The following is a 17,227-nucleotide window of genomic DNA, read 5'->3' as shown; positions in this document are numbered from 1 at the left end:
CAGAGCGGGCGTGGAAGCTGGATACATCACAGTGCCAAAGTTACATACAAACCCTTTTCCTTTAATACATTACACATAAGAACAGACATACTGGGTCAGACCAAAGGTCCACCTAGCCCAGTGTCCTGTCTTCCAACAGTGGCCAATGCCAGGGGTCCCAGAGGGAATGAACAGAACAGATAAGCATCAAGTGATCCATCCCCTGTCGCACATTCCCAGCTTCTGGTAAATTGCATTGAATTAATTTAAATTGCCTCACATTTTTGGCTTGGCTTGGTCATTTTACAGGAAACATCCCTGTGCAACACGTGTGAGTACCCCATAGACCAGTGGCTGGAGCACTTTGCTGTACTGTGCTCAATCCAAATTCAAATACTTTCTCCCCATCAGGCAAAGGGGGGTATTGAACCTTGGTCTCCCACATGCCAGGTGAGTGCCCTCACCACTGATCTAAAAGCTCTAAAGAGTGCAGTGTCACCACTGCCAACTGTATTGTGAAAGGCATCCTTCGTTTCCTTTCCTTTGTGTTAAAAAGATCCCAGAAATGAAATGAAGTGAAATGAAAGACACATTATGTTTCACTCAAAACTAAATTTCTATTGACATTTTCAATGCAACGTTTTCTGGCATTTTTTGATGTCCTTTGACTCAAATTGAGATTTTTAATATTATACCTGAGAAATAAAAAATCAGTTATTCGCCCAGATCTAGTCTTAGCAACATTTCAGGATATCTTTTTGTCACAGTGGCATTCATTCACTGGACAGGTGATTTTTGCTGCGGGGCCCTCTGGTGGTTAGTATCATCTTATGTATTGTCATTGACCATGTGTCCCGTATGATTCTCTGGTCATGCCTGCAAGTTCCCGGTCTCATTTCAGAGAGGTCAAGGGATTAGATAAGTGTATGGAAAAGAAGTAGTTTGAAGTAAGAGTGGACAAGCACTCAGTCCTGAAGCTGGTGGATAGGAAACATTCATAGCAACCCTCTTATGATGAAAAAAAAAAATCCTATAAATTGCTCCTAATTAAACTTGAATGCTCAGATAGCATTCGAGGGACTACTACTTCTCCAAAGTGTCACTCACAAGGTCTAAACTCTGCTTTGTCAAAACTACTTGAGAAATTTGTAGCATGAAAGTACATTTACTGTTCAAATGTTTACTTCAAAACTATAACTCGATTAAAAAAAGAATGTGACAGGTTAATGGAAGATAGGTCCATCAATGGCTATTAGCAAAGATGGTCAGGGACACAACCCCATGCTCTGGTTGTCCCTAAGCCTCTGATTGCCAGATGCTGGGAGAAGAGGACAGGGGATAGCTCACTCAGTAATTGCCCTGTTCTGTTCATTTCGTCTGAAGCATCTAGCATCAGCCACTGCCAGAAGACAGGATACCAGGCTAGATAGACTATTGGTCTGACCCAGTATGGCCGTTCTTATGTACTTAGGGATCAAGTTTAAATGAAGGCATAAACATTTCCTGGCTTCCTAATTCAAAATCTGCTAGATTCTTTACCCCTTAAACCACATATAATTGAGAGGAATAGTCTGAATTTCCTTTGGGAAGGGAAATATCTGGAAAAGTTGAAAACAACTATGAGTGAGAATTTAAAATGTGCTACTTTTCTCATACATTCGCCCAGGTGTTGAAATAATACTGTAACAAATCCATGCCAACCTGCTCTATGCTTCACCAAATAGTTCTTCGGAACTACAGAGCAAGAGCAGACAGGGGACTACATTGTCCTCCACAAGCAGGAACACTGTGTCCTGTTCTGACATTGACATTTTTAAAAAGATGGCAAAGAAATGGAGTGGGCTCTGAGACCAGTGACAAAAAGTTATTCAAAGGTTGGAGAAAATGCCGTGGAGTGAAAGACTTAAAGAGTTTAGTCTGTTTAGCTAATAAAATAGAAGACTGCAAGATGACTTGAATACCATGTGTCAAAGTTCCTTCCCCACTCTGAACGCTAGGGTACAGATGTGGGAACCTGCATGAAAACCTCCTAAGCTTACTTTTACCAGCTTAGGTTAAAACTTCCCCAAGGTACAAATTATTTTACCCTTTGCCCTTGGATTTCCACTGCCACCACCAAACTTTATCTGGGTTCCTGAAAAAATGGAGTTTGGACACGTCTTTCCCCCCAAAATCCTCCTAACCCTTGCACTCCACTTCCCGGGGAAGGTTTAGTAAAAATCCTTACCAATTTGCATAGGTGACCAGAGACCCAAACCCTTGGATCTTAGAACAATGAAAAAGCATTCAGTTTCCTTACAAGAAGACTTTTAATAGAAGTAAAAAAAAAAAAAAAAAAGAATCACCTCCGTAAAATCAGGATGGTGAATACCTTACAGGGTAATTAGATTCAAAACATAGAGAAGCCCTCTAGGCAAAACCTTAAGTTACAAAAAAGACACACAGACAGGAATAGTCATTCTATTCAGCACAGCTGTTTTCTCAGCCATTTAAAGAAATCATAATCTAACACATACCTAGCTAGATTACTTACTAAGTTCTAAGACTCCATTCCTGTTCTGTCCCCGGCAAAAGCAGCATACAGACATACACAGACCCTTTGTTTTTCTCCCTCCTCCCAGCTTCTGAAAGTATCTTGTCTCCTCATTGGTCATTTTGGCCAGGTGCCAGCGAGCTTCTTAACCCTTTACAGGTGAGAGGATTTTTCCTCTGGCCAGGAGGGATTTTTAAGGGGTTTACCCTTCCCTTTATATTTAGGACACCATGTATAAGTACATTTCTGAGGAGACAACGAGAGTTGCTAAGGGGCTCATTAATATAGTGGAGACAGACAGAACAAGACTAATGGTTAGAAGCTGAAGCCAGACAAATTCAAATGAAAAATAAGGCACAATTTCTAGCAATGGAGGACATTAACCATTGCAAAAAAAAAAGACCAAGGAAAGTGCTGGATTCTCGATCCCTTAACATCTTGGATGCATTTTTGGAAGATATGACTTAATCAAACACAAGTTATGTTTTGTCAAATGCAAAAAATTAAAGAAAGGCAATGTAACTAATTCTTACTAATTTTTTTCTTCTCCCGTTAGGAGAAGAAAATAAGATAATTAGCATAAAGTACATAAATCCTGATTTTAAAAAAAATCATGATTACATTCTAGACACAAGTTACTATGGACTTGACTTTAATCATGTTCTGAAGTCCTGTTGGAGTTAATGGGTGAAATCTTAGCAAAACTCCTCTTGATTTAAATAGTCACTGAATTTGCTTAGAAAGGACTTAAAGCACATATTTAAAGTTAAGCACATCCTTAGTTGGAGCCATAAAACATTCCTTTTTCCCTCAAAATGATTTATTAAAATCAACAATTAATTCATTTTCTCAGCAATCATATATGACAGACATTTTACTGTAGCAAGCACTGGATGAAAAATGTTGAAAGGGAAACATCAAAATTGTCCATGAAAATATGGAATTTTGGAAAACTGGATAACCAAAATGTTTTCATTTTTTGGTATTCAGTGAAAGAATGAAAGAAAACCCCAAACTTAAACACACTGAAAAATACTTTTTGTTAAACAAATTTTGGGGGGGAATTAAAAAAAAAACCCAATTTTAGTGAAATTTTCATTTTTGAAAAAAAGTAATTTGAAATGAAACAAATGTTGAGCAAGGATATAATGTATTCAAAACACTGAGTGAAGGCCATGTAAAAGTGGTGATATTTTATTTTGGTTTATTTTATCATATTATGTATACACATTATTATACATTAATTTTTATTTTATATCAATTATTTTTATTTAAAAAGTTAAACTGACATATATACACACATAGCAAAGTTCTGATTTCAGTTAACAAAAAATAGCCATTTTTAAAGGTATTTACGTGCATAGGGGGATTTTCAGAAGCACCCTAAGGCACCAAAAACTAAACAAGAACTAGAGAATGCTGTTGAAAAATCCGACTAGGCTCCCGATACCTTTTTAAAGTCACTCCCAAAATGACCTCAAAAGTAATCACATCGGTTTCCATCTCCAAATCTGATGAACAGACATTAACAGACATTAAACTTTAGAAAATGACAAAGGAAGTTTTCACCTCTAAGATGAGGCACCAGTCGGGGGATGAGGGGGGCAGCTTGAATTTCAGACATCAGCCTTTGGACTCTGGATTCTTGCATTAGGATATGGTCCAACAAGACTATTTTCTATCCTGATTCCTTTAACCTACCTAACTCAGAATCTATATATGGAAGGAGACCCTACCCATAATGCCTGGTTTTACTGCCTTAATTGTATCATTTTGCCCTGCATCCATTCCCACACAATGTTAATGTCTCTTTTGATGCATTGTCCATCCCCTATAGGAGAAGGGTAGCAAGTACCATTGGCCCGGGATGGGCACTTGAGATGACAGGGAAGGGAAAGGGACTAGCTCATTTATGTTCCCAGACGGAATAAACACCCGTGTTCCTTCCATGTGAGGAAACTGCTGCTACTTCCCTCCGTGGTCGTTACACCCCGCCATGGAGCAGCAACCGACAACGCAACACATGTCGCCCTCAGAGGAAAACTAGACACCTATTCTGAATCTCAAAGGAAAAGAAATGAAGAGAGGTAAATAAATAAAAAAAATAAAAGATGTGAACTTTGAAACTGAAGTGTGGTGGGTGAGAGACCTTGGGACCTGACCCGTGCGCCCAATCACAGCTGAGGAGCTTCTCAGTAGTCCCCCGCTCCCCCCGCACTGTGTGTGTGTGTGTACAGTTTTAACAATCCCCTCCCCACCCCCCCCCTCCCCCCGCATCGGGTAGAATTTGAGGTAGACCCAGTCAGTCCTTTCCAGATGCCTGACTGGGCCTTGCTCACCTGCTGAGGGTGAGACTGATCACCAGGTTTAGGTTCAGGAAGGAATTTTCCGGAGGCCAGACTTTCTCAGGACCCCCTGCTGTTTGTTATCATATGGGCATGTCTCAGCTGCTCCTCCTATATCAGGGATGTATGATCGCTATAAGGGTGACCAGATAGCAAGTGTGAAAAATTGGGACGGGGGTGGGGGGGGGCGTATAATAGGAGCCTCTGTATAAGAAAAAGACACAAAAATCGGGACTGTCCCTATAAAATCGGGACATCTGGTCAACCCCAATCACAGGGGCAGGGGCTTCTTCAGCAACCCCCCCTCTCTCTGTGCCCCATGGGGACGGGGCTGGACAGCAGTCTCACTCCGGCCATGCGGCCACCCCAGTCTGGGAGTGAGGGGCGGCGCCCACCCGTGGCTTCTGGACCCACAGACAAAGCTCGGGGGGAACCAGTCCCATTTATACTTGCTGGACACAAGGCTCTTGCTCTTGTTGTACAGGAGGCTATATGCGACCCTCCTGTTATACACTGAGCAATGAGGGCTCCCCTCCGTGTGGGCAGAGGCGAGACCCTGCGCTCCAGGGACGAGGTAGCTGGTGTACAGACCCCGCCGGAGCGGGGAGTGTCGGCAGGCGCCACTCTGCCTTGGACGGGGGTCATCTCTGCTTGAGCAAGCGAGACTCCCCGCAACCTCCAGGCACCTCTTCCGTCAGTGGACGGTGACCCTGACTCCGGGAGAGACCCCCGGGAGAGCGAGAGAGAGACGGGGTGTCCCTCGGCTGGGCCCCCTGGGGCGAGATTCAGCCCAGCCGCAGCGGGGTACACAAGGTAATAGGTGGAGAGGGGAGGGAGGGAGCGAGCCAGGCTGGAGGCCTCCGGGCTCTGCTCCCCTCTCTGCACCGGCCTGAGTCCCCCCACTCAGGGCTTTTCCCAGCGTGTACCCAGCTCACACAACCTTGTGTCACGGCTCCGGGCCAAGCCTTCGGAATGAGCCAAGTGAAAAGGGCAACGCGGCCCCTGGCCGGGCTGGGCGGGGAATCGCCCCGCCCTCCTGGAACTGCCTCCGGGGCCGCCGCTCGGATCGCAGCCCATGGAGACTTCCAGAGCCGGGCCCCGCTGCGCTCGCAGCAGGAAGGGGGACAGAAACACCTGCCTGTAACGCTCCGTTTCATCTGACTGGTAACCACAGAGACTGAAACACCATCGCCACACGTGGCTGGTTACCGCAGGGCCTCTGACACCGACTCTGTGCTCGCACTTCTGCCCGCAAAACCTGGCTGCGGGAGCGCTCCGCTCAGCTACGGGCTCCGCTACGCTGCGGTCAACTCGTCAGTGCGGACACGGCCTCAGGTTTGTTTCAGAGAGACAAGGCGGGTCCGGCCATATCTGTTACTGGTCCCACTGCCCTTGGTGAGAGAGACAAACTTCCAGCTTACACAGAGCCCTTCCAGTTTTGTTTCGACATTTTAAAAACTACGCGTTTCAAAAACCTTCTTTATAAACCTTAACGATCGTCTGTGCACCTACTCAAAATCGCTAAAAATCCACCCAAAATATTTCTTTTTTTCAGATTGTAGTAAACTGTTTTTCATTTCAGTAAGAAAACACACGTAATTGTTGTTTTGAGTCAATCCTGATTAGATTTAAGGATCGTTTCCTTTAGATTTAACGCTGGTCGGATGCCTAACTGGACATTTCTTACTGGAACAGACGTGGCTTTCTTTTCAATGTAATCTTAGCTCAGCTTTTCAGTGTCTGCAGTGCTTGGTTTTAGGTTAATTACAATGTCCCTCTACTGTTTTCGACTCTTATGAACTGCCCGAGAAATTACAAGTAAATACAGTAATGTGTTACAGTTGATTTTTAATGAGCACTTTAAAGAAATGTAGCATCTGTATCAGAGAACCTCGGATACCCATCCAAGTGTGATGATGGTGTTTCAGTGTCTGTGGTTCCCCCCGGGCTTTGCCTGTGGGTTCGGAAGCCCGGGCGGGCGCCGCCCCTCCCTCCCTCCCAGGGCTGGGGTGGCCCCCCTGGCCGGAGTGAGACTGCTGTCTAGCCCCGTTCCTGAGGGGTAGAGAGAGATGAAAGGGGAGGGGGCCCAGAAGCTCCTAAAGTGTAACTGGGAGCACAGGTCTCATTGACTCATACCAGCACATTTCATTTCCATTTTTATTTTTAAATTACACTTTTAAACTTCTATTGTCACTTTTTAAAAAAAAATATTACGAATTCTCGACTTTTACGTTATTTTTGTTTGTATTATTTTATTTTTAATTTTTATTTAAGTAGTTTTTGTTTCATATTCTTTTGGTTTATTTTGTAATATATGCATACACATTATTATACTTTTTTTATTTTATATCAATTCTTTTTATTTAATAAAATGAAATTGACATATACACATGGCAAGTTCTGATTTCAATCAACATTCTTTTCTGTAGTAAAAATGTTCCAAATGGAAATTTTTAATCTGCTTTAATTTCCATTACTATCTGAATCAATGTGATTACATAGGTTCTGGATTCAGGGGTGCGTGAGGCCGTGACCTTGTGGTTAGGGTTTAGAGGGATCGATTAGGGGCTGTGGTGTTCTTGGGGGCTGGAGGTTTAGAGGATCAGAGAGCTTCCTTTACCTGGACCACCAAATGGGTGGGCCTGAATGCTAGTGAACATCAGGCTTCTGGTAACTTTTTCTGGTGCGTAGTACCTCCTCCCCATCTCCCTTCCCAGCCCTTCTCAGACAGTTCTACCCAACACAAACAATAGGGTGTAGCTGTCTAGGGTAAAGGATCTAAGGTAATACAGTGGTAGATAGATTAGATTAGATTAATGACAAATAATACCTAGCACTGGAGGACCAAATTCATCAAAAGCTGGGAAAAATTCCAGAGACCAAAACAGTAAGTTTGCTATTTAACTTAAATATGTTAGGGTATTAATATAGAGAGCAAATTTAAGCATATAATTGTTAGGATATGGATATTCAGGCCTGTCGGTAAAGGCCTGTACTCGAAGAATGTGGGTGTATTCTTATCACTTGGCTAGTTATACAGGTACACAAGAAAGAATCAAAATCACTGTCTGCCGGTGCAAGGTCCTTCTCTTACTGTGACAGTCTGAGGCCCTGTTCTTAGGCCAAGGCCTTTGGCTAAGCAGCAGAGGCAGCCATAAGCTGGGAAGCGAAGGGTCACAGCCTCACATTCCAAACTAGTCACACTGAAAGAAGGTGCTATTGGTCTGTTAGGAATACAATCCTGTCCTGATAGTGCCCATCGCCTCCAGAGAAAGGGAAGTGCCTAGAAAATGTAAAAGGAAACTTAGTTTGATAGCATCCTGCCTGGCAAGAACTCACTTATCAATAGCTGGGATGTGAAATCCCCACTTCTGTATTGTTTTGTCATTATAGTTCCCACTTTGCTATTGTTTGTCTGTATAATCTCTGTCTGGTTCTGTGATTGTTCCTGTCTGCTGTATAATTAATTTTGCTGGGTGTAAACTAATTAAGGTGGTGGGATATAGTTGGTTACATAATCATGTTACAATATGTTAGGATTGGTTAGTTCAATTTCAGGAAAATGATTGGTTAAGGTATAGCTAAGCCGAACTCAAGTTTTACTCTATAGTCTGCAGTCAATCAGGAAGTGAGGGGGTGGGTGTGTGGGTGGGGGAGATGGGAACAGGGAATGGGGGTAAGGAAATTGGAATCATGTTTTGCTAAAGGGGGAAATGGGAACAGGGAATGGGGGTGGGGAAATTGAAATCATGTTTGGCTAAGGGTAGGAATGGGAACAGGGACACAGGTGTAAGGCTCTGGGGTGTCAGAGTTGGGAAGGGGGACACTAAGGAAGGAAACTGGATTCATGCTTGCTGGAAGTTCACCCCAATAAACATCGAATTGTTTGCACCTTTGGACTTCGGGTATTGTTGCTCTCTGTTCATGCGAGAAGCACCAGGGAAGTAAGTGGGTGAAGGAATAAGTCCCCTAACAATAATTATGAATTACAATTGCAACATTTGCTATCTATTCAATCAGCATCTAGAGCCTGGCAGGTTTGTTAGTTTTTTTTTTTTTTTTTTTTAGCAGAAAAAATGACTGTTCAGAGAAGTCCACAAAAAATCCCATATATTTTGGTTTTGGCAACAAAGAACCAAACATTTTTAGCTAAAAACTGCTGAAAACTTAACATTTTCAGCTGAAATTCTCCACAAAAGAAGGAAACAAACAAACAAAAAACCTTTCTCTTTTCCAAGAGAAAGAGAGATGCTAGTGGTGATGATGATGGTCTCCACTACAGCCGGATTGACGCTGTGGCGATCGATCCACCGGGGGTCGATTTAGCGGGTCTACTGAAGACCCACTAAATCAACTGCCGATCGCTCAGACATCGACTCCAGTACTCCACCGGAATGAGTAAGGGCAGGTCTACACTACGGCAGGGATTGAAGCTCTGAGACTGATCCACTGGTGGTCGATTTAGCGAGTCTAGTAAAGACCCGCCAAATCAAGTGCAGATTGCTCTCCAGTCGATCCCTTTACTCTACCCCCGGTGAGAAGAGTAAGGTAAGTCGACTGGAGATTTTCAGTCAACTCCAGCTGCATTATTCACGTAGCTGGAGTTGCGTAGCGTAGGTCGACTTACCGCAGTAGTGTAGACATAGCCTAAGAGGAGTTGATGGGACAGTTTCTCCCATCAACCCAGGGCAGTGTGGATCCTGTGGTAAGTAGATCTAAGTTATGTTGACTTGAGTTATGCTACTAATGTAACTCAAATTGCGTCGGTTGGATCAGCTTTTCCCCCTAGTGCCGATCTGCCCTGAGACTTACTATGAAAAAAGTACCAGGAAAAAGAGTCAGGAAGACTCAGTGAGAATTTATTCTTTAATTCATTTTTTTGGTCAAACCTTGGTGGTAAATATTTATATGTGTATAGGGTGTTACTGTGTGTGGCAAGGGAGGCCCATGTGCTGACACTATTTAGGCTGAGATTGGCAAAGTTGCCTAGTGCTTTTGGGTGCTCATTTCCCGTTCGTTTTAATTCATTCATTTCTTTTTATTTGGGTGGGGGAGGGAAATCAGGTCTTATGAGCTTTGAAAATTTTGGCCAGACATCTTCTGTTAGCATTTTATATATATGTATCGATGTCTATATTGATATCAGTATCAATATAGAAATAGATATGTTAATGTTGCCTTCACCATGCAAAGATGGATGAATAGGCAGGACAGTTTACATGGCAGGACACTGAGACTCCCAACCCTCCACAAACTTTCATGTTTTGTTTACCCAGCTACAGATCTGCAGAGAATACTACTTAATCAAAGTTCTTCACTCACAGCAGCGGCAACATTGTTTACCTACTTTTCAGAGGCATAATTGACAACAGATGATCCTAATCACTGGAGAATTAATGTCATTGGCATCAGTAGGTGTGGAAGAGACCCAGAAGCACTCAAAAGATATTAAGCTCCTTGCAGAATTTGAGCACTAGTGTTCATGTACGGATGACTGAAGCAGAGTGCTCTACTGAAACGTTTGTCTTTTCAAAAAGAATGTCTCTTACGGTATCAAGTTTTGTATAAAGAAATGTGCGTTAATTGTATGAAAGATGAATGCTCAAAAAGTAGCAGAGTCACAGAAAGAAAGAAAGAAAGAAAGAAAGAAAGAAAGAAAGAAAGAAAGAAAGAAAGAAAGACCTATCCCCATACACATCCATCTATCTATCTATCTATCTATCTATCTATCTCTGAACCCTTCTGTATTTTTTCAGACCTTCTTGACATGTGTATCTTCTTTTAATTCTGTTTCATATAATAATGGAATTACTCCTCATTTTAGTCTGGTCTATGGAATTATTCAGATCAGTCAATTATTCACATTCATCAACATTCCCAGTGATTCCGGAGAAGAAGAAGCATGATAAGACATAGTTTTGACACAGCACATTGAATATTCCTAGCCCGTTAAAGACCATTCTTCCCCACCACCCCAGTGAGGTGGCCGGAGTACGGTGCAGAGAAGCTCATGTTTGCCACTTCAAAATCCCATGATTTAATTGAAACAGAAATGGTGGAAATGTTTTACCTTTAAATCTGTTCTAAGTGAGGCTGATTTTCAGATACTGCCCCTTTTCCCAGTGATTCAGAGACCAGGATACTGGCTCTGCAGTTTATCTTCTACCATCATCTGCTTCACGTTCTTTAACAGTGCCAGGAAAGAGATCTACTCCAAGTGTTCTATATGGTGCTATTTGCCTCGTGCCCAGTTCCTACAAGAGAGACCCTCTCAAGATTTTGCTTTTATCCTTTCTGTGGGAAGGCGACATCTCCCTTGATGCTTACATTGATTAATGAGAAGGAAACCTCAGTAACATGCTAGCACTGTCGACGGTACAAACACCAGAGTGAATGGAGACAAACTTCTATCCTCCAAGGAAATGGCCTTCCTTACTACATGCAGGTGATGAGGTCACTGGTCACCTCCAATTATGGTGCCACAGTCCAAGAAGAGATGCTTACAAGAAACCTATTGCAGATTTTCCCACCCAATCGCTGTTTAGGAGACTCTTTAAAAAAACAGAGTGGAGTCCCTCACCCATGTCTTCAGGGTGGCCAGAGAAAGGGAGGGTGTGACACCTGTTCATGTACTCAGTGTACAGTTCATGGTTGGGATTTTCCGAGATGCCGCTGACTTTCAAGTGGACCTGTGCTCTTAAATCATGTAGACACTCGTGAAAAGCCTAGCCTCAGGTCCCAGACTTCTATGGAGATACAAATGTCTACACACACACATCTTAGTGACTTCACATTTTTCGTTATCTAGGCTCTAATATGCCCATCAATGTGGCATCAGGGAGTGTCACACACATTCATGGATTTAGTCTCCCAGCATCCAAGTGCATCATTATGCACAAGGGAAACTGAGGCAAGGGGAGATTCAACAGCATCTCCAAGACACACAGTGAATGTGTGAGAGAGCCAAGTAGAGTCTTAGACTCACAGACTTTAAGGCCAGAAGAGATCATCATGATCATCTAGTCTGACCTCCTGCACATCACAGACCAGAGAAGCTCAGCAGCCCACTCCTGTAAGAGGCCCATAACCTCTGGCTAAGTTACTAAAGTCTTCAAATCATGCTTTAAAGATTTCAAGTTACACAGAATCCACCATTTACTCCAGTTAAAACCAGCAAGTGACTATGTCCCAGGCTGCAGAGGAAGGTGGGGGAAAAAAACCACCAAAAATACCAAAATTAAACCAGGGTCTCTGCCAATCTGACCTGGGAGAAAATTCCTTCCGAACCCCAAATATGGTGGTCAAATAGACTCTGATCAGGTGGGAGAGACCCACCATCCAGACACTTGGGGAAGAATTCTCTCTAGTAACTCACAGACTATGTCAGAAAAAATGAGAGAGATTGGGTTAGTGTGACATGATTTACCTTCAGTAAAACCATAGTTTATTTGATCCCATTTGCAGTTTACCTGTATGACTTTAATTACCCTCTCTTTCAATATTTGTTCTAAGAGCTTGCAAACAATTGAGATCTAACTAACAGGCCTGTAGTTTCCTGAATCATCCCTTCCCCCCCCACCCCATTTCTTAAATATAGGTTCTATATTTGCAGTTTTCCAGTCGTAAGGTAAGATGCCTGAGTATCTCAAGTCTCAATGTCTTGATTTAAGCTCCGAACCATCCACCCTTCGCTTGACTGAGGGTTTGTGCACTCCAATTTGATCTGAGTTCACAGTATGGTGGTGTGCGTGAGGCATGGAGGGTATCTAGCTGGTTTCCTATGTGCTTTTAAGCTTGCTAAAGAACTGCCTTGACCAAGGTGGGTCTTTCTCTCTGCATCCAGTGGGAAAGTTGTAAGCTGTCTTTCGACTCTGTCATGTCTCTCTTACCTCCAGACTGACCAAGTGCAGTATGTTCTTGGGGTGCTAAGAGCCCCTCGGTGTCAACTGGCAGAGGAGCCACCGGACAGTCACTCACATTAGGCCTGACAGACTCACTACACCTAACACTTTGCTGTCATTATTACCCCTTCACATAACACAAGACCCAGGGGTCACCCAATGAAAATAGTAGGCAGCCAGTTTAAAAAAAACATAAGGAAGTAGTTCCTGGCACAACGCAGTCAACCTGTGGAACTCATTGCCAGGGGATGTTGTGAAGGCCAAAAATATGTCTGGGATTAGATAAGCTGATGGAGGATATGTCCATCAATGGCTATTAACCAGGATGGTCCGGAACACAACCCCATGCTCTTTGTGTCTCCAGCCTCCAACTGCCAGAAACTGGGATGGATCACTCGATAATTATCCTGTTCTGTTCATTCCCTCTGAAGCATCCGGCACTGACCACTGTTGGAAGACAGACTACTGGGCTACCATTGTTCTCCCCCAGTATGGTCGTTTTTATGTTCTTATGTGATAATATTTATGTATAAAGAATGTCATGTGAAGTATCAAATGAAAGATGGTGACTTGTTGGCCATTAATATCATTGCATTATGGATGGATGGATGGTGTGTAAAGAATAATCAATGTGTGCTGGAAATATGTTCCTGAAATGTGTTTTGGAGGAAGAGTTGGTAAACATGCTTGTCCTGGACAAAGGAATGTTGATTTGCCTGCGTCTCGACCGTAAATCAAACAGGATGAGCCAGAGACAATGGGCACTGTGTTTGTAAACCCCAGATATCAGGAGGTTGAGGAAACCGCGTGGCACTAAAACACCAGAGGACACACCAGAGTAAGAACCCAAGGGGTCATCCTAACTCTTGAGACAAAGAAGGGCATCTTGTTATCCGTCACTGAGGGGGAAAAGAGGTCAGCGCTCTTTGCGTCTAGGAAAAGCCGTTCCTCAGCCATGTGGGTTGGTGACGCTATGAAGCAGCTGTAGGGGAGAAAAATGTCTTTGACAAGCATTATAACCTGTTGAGTTACATTTTAGTCATGAGAAGGCATGATTATATGTTTTGTTTTATTTGTCACCATTTTCTGTGTCTCTGATCTCAGTATCCCTGAAATGTCTGTTCTTTGTTAATACACTTAATCGGGTTTTATTATACATTCATCTCAGTGCTGTTCTACTAAAGTGAGGTGAGGTGAGATTGATGAGATTTCTTCTGGGCCACAGGTGCCGACTTCCTCTCTACCCGGGGGAAGCTCAATCTCCCCCTCCAGCCCAAGCCCTGCCCCCACTCCACCCCTTTCCACAAACCCCCATCCACTCCCCACCTCTTCCCCTCCTCTTTCCACCCCCTTCCCCAAACATGCCCCATCTCCGCTCCTCCCCCTACCTCCACATGCCTCCTGCATGCCATGGAACATATGATCATGGTGGGCAGGAGGCACTGGAGGGGAGGGGGAGGAGTTGATCAGTGGGGTCGCCGGCAGGTGGGAGGTACTGGAGGGGCAGGGAGCTTGGCTGCTGGTGTTTTTCCATAGGTGCTCCAGCCCTGGAGCCCCCACAGAACTGGCGCCTATTTTCCGAGCCCTAATTCAACTCAACTTCCCAAGAACTCAGTTTGATTCTAGCCTTTGTCGCTCAGGTATTTTTATTTGGCATAGACTCAAACAGAGCGGGCGTGGAAGCTGGATACATCACAGTGCCAAAGTTACATACAAACCCTTTTCCTTTAATACATTACACATAAGAACAGACATACTGGGTCAGACCAAAGGTCCACCTAGCCCAGTGTCCTGTCTTCCAACAGTGGCCAATGCCAGGGGTCCCAGAGGGAATGAACAGAACAGATAAGCATCAAGTGATCCATCCCCTGTCGCACATTCCCAGCTTCTGGTAAATTGCATTGAATTAATTTAAATTGCCTCACATTTTTGGCTTGGCTTGGTCATTTTACAGGAAACATCCCTGTGCAACACGTGTGAGTACCCCATAGACCAGTGGCTGGAGCACTTTGCTGTACTGTGCTCAATCCAAATTCAAATACTTTCTCCCCATCAGGCAAAGGGGGGTATTGAACCTTGGTCTCCCACATGCCAGGTGAGTGCCCTCACCACTGATCTAAAAGCTCTAAAGAGTGCAGTGTCACCACTGCCAACTGTATTGTGAAAGGCATCCTTCGTTTCCTTTCCTTTGTGTTAAAAAGATCCCAGAAATGAAATGAAGTGAAATGAAAGACACATTATGTTTCACTCAAAACTAAATTTCTATTGACATTTTCAATGCAACGTTTTCTGGCATTTTTTGATGTCCTTTGACTCAAATTGAGATTTTTAATATTATACCTGAGAAATAAAAAATCAGTTATTCGCCCAGATCTAGTCTTAGCAACATTTCAGGATATCTTTTTGTCACAGTGGCATTCATTCACTGGACAGGTGATTTTTGCTGCGGGGCCCTCTGGTGGTTAGTATCATCTTATGTATTGTCATTGACCATGTGTCCCGTATGATTCTCTGGTCATGCCTGCAAGTTCCCGGTCTCATTTCAGAGAGGTCAAGGGATTAGATAAGTGTATGGAAAAGAAGTAGTTTGAAGTAAGAGTGGACAAGCACTCAGTCCTGAAGCTGGTGGATAGGAAACATTCATAGCAACCCTCTTATGATGAAAAAAAAAAATCCTATAAATTGCTCCTAATTAAACTTGAATGCTCAGATAGCATTCGAGGGACTACTACTTCTCCAAAGTGTCACTCACAAGGTCTAAACTCTGCTTTGTCAAAACTACTTGAGAAATTTGTAGCATGAAAGTACATTTACTGTTCAAATGTTTACTTCAAAACTATAACTCGATTAAAAAAAGAATGTGACAGGTTAATGGAAGATAGGTCCATCAATGGCTATTAGCAAAGATGGTCAGGGACACAACCCCATGCTCTGGTTGTCCCTAAGCCTCTGATTGCCAGATGCTGGGAGAAGAGGACAGGGGATAGCTCACTCAGTAATTGCCCTGTTCTGTTCATTTCGTCTGAAGCATCTAGCATCAGCCACTGCCAGAAGACAGGATACCAGGCTAGATAGACTATTGGTCTGACCCAGTATGGCCGTTCTTATGTACTTAGGGATCAAGTTTAAATGAAGGCATAAACATTTCCTGGCTTCCTAATTCAAAATCTGCTAGATTCTTTACCCCTTAAACCACATATAATTGAGAGGAATAGTCTGAATTTCCTTTGGGAAGGGAAATATCTGGAAAAGTTGAAAACAACTATGAGTGAGAATTTAAAATGTGCTACTTTTCTCATACATTCGCCCAGGTGTTGAAATAATACTGTAACAAATCCATGCCAACCTGCTCTATGCTTCACCAAATAGTTCTTCGGAACTACAGAGCAAGAGCAGACAGGGGACTACATTGTCCTCCACAAGCAGGAACACTGTGTCCTGTTCTGACATTGACATTTTTAAAAAGATGGCAAAGAAATGGAGTGGGCTCTGAGACCAGTGACAAAAAGTTATTCAAAGGTTGGAGAAAATGCCGTGGAGTGAAAGACTTAAAGAGTTTAGTCTGTTTAGCTAATAAAATAGAAGACTGCAAGATGACTTGAATACCATGTGTCAAAGTTCCTTCCCCACTCTGAACGCTAGGGTACAGATGTGGGAACCTGCATGAAAACCTCCTAAGCTTACTTTTACCAGCTTAGGTTAAAACTTCCCCAAGGTACAAATTATTTTACCCTTTGCCCTTGGATTTCCACTGCCACCACCAAACTTTATCTGGGTTCCTGAAAAAATGGAGTTTGGACACGTCTTTCCCCCCAAAATCCTCCTAACCCTTGCACTCCACTTCCCGGGGAAGGTTTAGTAAAAATCCTTACCAATTTGCATAGGTGACCAGAGACCCAAACCCTTGGATCTTAGAACAATGAAAAAGCATTCAGTTTCCTTACAAGAAGACTTTTAATAGAAGTAAAAAAAAAAAAAAAAAAGAATCACCTCCGTAAAATCAGGATGGTGAATACCTTACAGGGTAATTAGATTCAAAACATAGAGAAGCCCTCTAGGCAAAACCTTAAGTTACAAAAAAGACACACAGACAGGAATAGTCATTCTATTCAGCACAGCTGTTTTCTCAGCCATTTAAAGAAATCATAATCTAACACATACCTAGCTAGATTACTTACTAAGTTCTAAGACTCCATTCCTGTTCTGTCCCCGGCAAAAGCAGCATACAGACATACACAGACCCTTTGTTTTTCTCCCTCCTCCCAGCTTCTGAAAGTATCTTGTCTCCTCATTGGTCATTTTGGCCAGGTGCCAGCGAGCTTCTTAACCCTTTACAGGTGAGAGGATTTTTCCTCTGGCCAGGAGGGATTTTTAAGGGGTTTACCCTTCCCTTTATATTTAGGACACCATGTATAAGTACATTTCTGAGGAGACAACGAGAGTTGCTAAGGGGCTCATTAATATAGTGG

Source organism: Natator depressus, chromosome 13 (genome assembly GCF_965152275.1).
Source record: "Natator depressus isolate rNatDep1 chromosome 13, rNatDep2.hap1, whole genome shotgun sequence".
Lineage (NCBI taxonomy): Eukaryota > Metazoa > Chordata > Testudines > Cheloniidae > Natator > Natator depressus.
This window is presented reverse-complemented; position numbering follows the sequence as displayed.